The 5,363-nt window shown below is 38.7% G+C and overlaps 1 non-coding gene across 1 annotated transcript; it reads right to left on the bottom strand.

The window, feature by feature from the left end:
* Positions 1 to 2,765: 2,765 nt before the first annotated feature.
* Positions 2,766 to 2,872, bottom strand: LOC131222063 (small nucleolar RNA R71). Its single transcript, XR_009159771.1, has one exon. It is a non-coding gene; the product is annotated as a small nucleolar RNA R71 (small nucleolar RNA).
* Positions 2,873 to 5,363: the final 2,491 nt, after the last annotated feature.

Below are 5,363 nucleotides of genomic sequence, written 5' to 3'. Positions count from 1 at the left end.
AAGGCCAACAAAGTTGTTAACGGTCACTTCTGACGGGATCAGATCGGTCATTGTCTTTCCTAACCTGGCCATCATCCTTTTTGGTAACTAATTCACAGCGGCCCCATTATCCACTAAAATCCTAGTAATGGGACACCCATCTAAGTGGGTTGATATATACAAAGACTTAAGATGTTGTGTCATATCATTGGTGGGTTTGTCGATAATTTCTCTTTAGAACGCACCATTGGTTACAATGGTGACTTTGTTAACTGTTGAGGGTCAAATATTGCATATTGGACCCCATTTATTTCCTAGTTTTACAAACATAATATGGCTTAATGGTATATTTTACATGTGTTTATGTTACAAGGTGAATTTAGGGGCTGGGATTGAAAAGAATGCTAAAAGCATGGATTTAGTGCTCAAAAGTCACCAAAGCAAAGAAGGGATCCTTGGAGACCAAGATTGAAGATTTCAAGACCCCAAGATCCAAGAAAACCAAGTGGAGAAGGAAGAAAGTCGAAAGAACAACCGCAGGAATCACAAAGACTGTGTCATAGAGAACTGTTCGATGACATCGAACAATGGTCGATGGCATCGAATTTATGGGGAAAAATCGATTTGGTTGCTAGACAAATTGGGTGCTTTTCTCGATCAATCGAAGGAATGTTTGATGACTCGAAGGAAGGTGCTTGATGACACTGAAGACCGCTCTATGACATCAAATTTATTGAAGAAATTGAAGCAACTCGCTGGACTGTTTTAGACCCATTTTCTATGACTCAAAGACATGTTTGATAGATCGAAGCTTCTCTCGATGACATCGAAGGATGGCACGATGACATAGAGACTTACGCAGTGCAAAAGAAGAAAATGCGCGACTTCCGGATTCAAACCCCTTCGATGACATCGAAGGCATTACGCACTCTGCGTAAATACGATCCGATTTTATGATTTTGTGAAACTTTGCCTATAAATAGGGTTTTCTAGGCACTTTTTAACATATCTAGGGTTTGGAGGACCAGATAAAAAAGGCGGATCCACTTCCTAAGAATTTTTCTTCTCCTCCTTAGTTTTTAATGCTTTCTTTTAGGGTTTTTAATTCAATCATGTCTATGGTTGGCTAGATCCCTTAGCTAGGGCTAAGGGGTGAAGCTTGTAGCATGGTTGGGATGTTTTTCTTGTTTGATTCTTGTTATTATTGAACTCCTTCGATTCTAATTTGATATTTAAGGAATACTTTTAGTGTCTAATAGTTTGTAGTGACTGAAATTACAATAGATCTGTAATAGCTTGAAGTATTTTCTTTTTGTTTGGAGTTTGTGGAATTAGAAAATCCTATTGTTCTCCCTCGTCCCTTGGGCATGGCTGAGTGATGGAATCTCTTCTATTCTTCACAAATCTCCCATGATAGTTGTTGGATCGGTATATCCTGTTGTCTATTATTGTCTCCTTGGCATGGTCAGGTGATTGAATCACTTCCAATCTTCACAACGTTCATCCGTTGGGAATTAGGTCAATGGAGATTCAGACCTAATCTTATTAAATATCTTCTAATTTGATAGGATAGGACTCCATTTCCAATTGAGTGCCTTGAATCAAATAAGGAAACATCCTAATAGCTACAAGTGGATCCCTAGAAATCCCTTGTTTCCCACCTTTGAATTTCATAAGTTTTTCATTAAATTTCTCACAATTACTCTCTATATTTCCAAATTTAGGTTTTCATCTTTTTTTAGTTCTTCTTCTAGTTGCTTTCATAATACTCATGAGATTAGTCCCTGTGGATTCGACCTCAGTCTCACTGAGATTATTACTACGTCGCGACCCTACACTTAGGGTTGTGAACAAGTTTTTGGCGCCGTTGCCGAGGACTAACGATTGCATTTTTCTGAGATTAATTAGTTTAAGATTACGGTTTTTCTAATTTCTATTTTTTTCAAGGATTAGGGTTTTCTGTTTTATTTTAGAAACTTTCCTTTTCTCTTTTTAGAAACTTTCTATTTTTTATTTTTAGAAACTTTCTAATTTTAGAATTTCTGTTTTTAGAAACTGACATGTTTTGTTTTGTTTTATAAGATCTTAATTTAAGAACTTCTAAATTGGTAACCTCATTCTAATTCCCTCTCTCTTTCTATTTCTAGATTTCTAGTTCCCTTCTTTCTTTTAGGTTTAGGTTAGAAACTGAAATTGAGGGCTGAGAGTGTTTCATGCCCAAGTGGGCCCGTGATAACACTCAACGTCTTTTGAGTGAAGGAGGATTGGTTGAGGGGTTATTTGTCCATCATAGGATTAGACATCACTTGAGATCCTCAGAGTTAATTGAGGTTATAGCTGCCAATTAACCAGTCAATCAACCGAGAAGACAACCCTAACCTCGGGTTGACGAAGACCAGGATGAGAATGAGGTGCACCAAGCACCCCTGCCTCGTACTTTGAGAGATTATTTACAACTGGTGGGGGTGAACACGCTCTCATGTATGGTTTTTTCAGAAAATACGGGACACATGAATATAAAGCCAAGGGTGATCCAACTCCTTCCAAACTTTCATGGGCTTGAATCTAAAAATATGTACTTACACTTGAAAGAGTTTGACGAGATTATAGCCACTCTATACTTTTCAAATGTGTCTGATGACACGGTCAAGCTGAAACTCTTTCCTTTTTCTTTGAAAGAGAAAGCTAAGACGTGGTTGCATTCACTACATCTTCGATTTATTAGTAGATGGAATGACATGACAAGGGAGTTCATAAAGAAATTTTTCCCATACCATAAGACGAACCCCCTTAGAAAGTCAATCATAAACTTTGCCCAAAAGGAAGATGAAACATTCTTTCAATGTTGGGAGCGGTTCAAGGATGTTGTCAGTTCATGCCCTCAACACAGTTTTGAAATATAGTGCATCATGAACTTCTTCTATGATGGATTGACATCTCCCATGCGACAATTAGTCAAGACAATGTGTAATGGGGAATTCATGAATAAAAACGTCGATGATGTGTGGGACTACTTTGATAAGCTTGCTGAAAACAGACAATCATAGGACATCTCCCTAAAATCAAGCACCATGTCTATGCCGACTCAATCCAAGGAGAGGGGCAAAATGTATCTCCTGAGAGAGGATGATGATATCAATGCTAAAGTGGCTAATCTCACCAGAAAACTCAAGGCCATGAAATTAAAGAAGGATAAGGCTAAGGAAACTGTTTGTGGTATTTGTGCTTGCAACATGCACACAACCAAAAATTGTCCAACAATACATGCCTTTCAAGAGATACTGAATGAGCAATCCAATGCCATAAATAATTACCAAAGACCTTTCAGTGGGCCCACCTCTAATACATACATTCCCAGCTGGAGAAATCATCTAAACTTTAGTTGGAGAAATGGACAAACTACTACACCTCAGGGATTTCCTAATCAAATTCCACATCAAGAGAAACCTCAGGAGGATCCAGTTTTAAAGCATGTTCAAAATCAAGAGCTTTTCAATCAGGGTATGCTACAAGTCTTTCAAGACCTCACAAAGGCCATACAAGGACTTGAGACTAAAAGTGCGATTGGGAACAAAGGGGGCCTTCCAGTTCAACCTCTTCCCAATCCAAAACCGCAATATGAAGTTAGTGACCCGAGCTCTTCAAATCAAATGGAGCAAGCTAAATCTATCACCACTCTTCGGAGTGGGAAAACCATTGACAAAACTGTTCCGGTTAGGGCTAAAAAGCCTAAGGACCTAAAAGAGGATAACAATGATAGATCTAGCCATGCCCCATAAGAGTTAGAACTGGAACCTTAAGGGAAGCCAATTGCTCCATTTTCCCAACGGTTGGTTGCACCAAAACCTCTCACTAACTCTCAGGATATTCTAGAGGTGCTAAAACAAGTGAAGGTCAATATCCCTCTACTGGATGTGGTTAAACAAATACCTTCATATGCCAAATTTCTGAAAGACTTGTGTACAACTAAAAGACGGCAAAATATTCAAAAGAAAATCTTTTTAACTGAAAAGTGAGTGTCATTCTAAAGCAAGATGTGCCATAGAAATATAAAGATCCCAGTAGCCCAATCATACCTTGTGTAATTGGGAACTACTGAATTAAGCATACACTTCTTGACTTAGGAGCCAGTGTAAATCTGATTCCTTACTTGGTCTACAAATAGCTAGGTTTAGGTGAATTGAAACCCACCCTAACCACATTACAACTTGTTGATCGCTTAGTTCGTGTGCTGAGAGGGGTAATTAAGGATGTGTTGGTCCAGGTTGACAGATTTTACTACCCAATAGATTTTATCATCCTTGATACGCAACCCATTAGTAACATGAGCACTCAAATTCCCGTAATTCTTGGTTGCCCATTCCTTACCACGTCAAATGTAATCATTAATTACAGGAATGGAATCATGAGTATGTCTTTCAGGAATATGACATTGGAGTTGAATATTTTTTTAATACAGGAAAATAGTTAAAGGATGAAGATGATTTCCATGTTATTAACCTGATTGATTCTTTCATGGAAGATAGATCACTTCTGACCTTATCCTCTGACTCTGTAGAGATGTGCTTAGCCCACTCACATGATTTAGATGATAATATGATTAGGGAGATGGCTACCATGCTTGATGATGTGCCGGTACTTGAAGTCAACCGGTGGAGGCCACAATTTCAAAAATTGTCTCAAACTGATGTAGTACCTCTACCGTCTAACCTCAAGACACCGAAGCTTGACCTAAAATCTTTGCCCTCCAATCTAAAATATGTCTATTTAGGTTAAGATGAGACATACCCGGTGGTGATTTTTGCCCACCTTAAGCAAGAACAAGAGAGTATGCTTATATCTACTCTCATTGAGCATAAGGGAGCCCTTGAATGGTCAATTGTAAACCTCAAGGGAATTGACCCTTCTATTTTTACTCACCGCATTTATCTCGAGGATAATGCGAAGACCTCATGACAACCACAACGTAGACTAAATCCAAACATGAAGGAAGTAGTTAAGGCCGAGGTTCTTAAGCTATTAGATGTGGGTATTATATACCCTATATCCGATAACCAATGGGTGAGTCCAACTCAGGTGGTTCCCAAGAAGTCCGGAATTACCATCGTAACCAATGCCAATAATGAACTCATGCCAACTAGAGTTACTACTGGTTGGAGAATGGGCATTGACTACAGGAGGAGTTGAATATCATCATAAAGAAGGACCACTTTCCTTTGCCTTTTATTGATCAAATCTTGGAAAGGCTAGTTGGTCATTCCTATTATTGTTTCCTTGACGAGTATTCGGGCTATAATCAGATTGAGATAGCCCTTAAAGACCAAGAAAAGACCACGTTCATGTATCCCTTTAGCACCTTTGCTTACCAAAGGATGCCATTTAGA

The sequence above is a fragment of the Magnolia sinica genome, chromosome 12, assembly GCF_029962835.1.
Source record: "Magnolia sinica isolate HGM2019 chromosome 12, MsV1, whole genome shotgun sequence".
NCBI lineage: Eukaryota > Viridiplantae > Streptophyta > Magnoliopsida > Magnoliales > Magnoliaceae > Magnolia > Magnolia sinica.
Note: the sequence above shows the minus strand (reverse complement) of the source record. Positions and strands in the feature narration are given on the sequence as shown.